Below are 251 nucleotides of genomic sequence, written 5' to 3' on the forward strand. Positions count from 1 at the left end.
CTGAAGGGGGAGGAGAGGATGGGATATGTAAATCAACACGCCATCAGAATTGGTGGAAGCACTTAAAGGGATAGCAGCGTTTTTTTTCTATAGGAGCTTACAACAATTACATTCGCTGACACGCAGTTAAAAGGTTACCAGACAAAGAGGGTGGGATCTGCTTTCTGCCCTGTGCTGCTTGATCACCATGAGTGCATTTTGCAATTTATTTTCATTAAAACAATAAAATTAGAGAAATCATTTTTGTTCAT

Source organism: Coregonus lavaretus (genome assembly GCF_964263955.1).
Source record: "Coregonus lavaretus genome assembly, contig: HAP1_SCAFFOLD_1677, whole genome shotgun sequence".
Lineage (NCBI taxonomy): Eukaryota > Metazoa > Chordata > Actinopteri > Salmoniformes > Salmonidae > Coregonus > Coregonus lavaretus.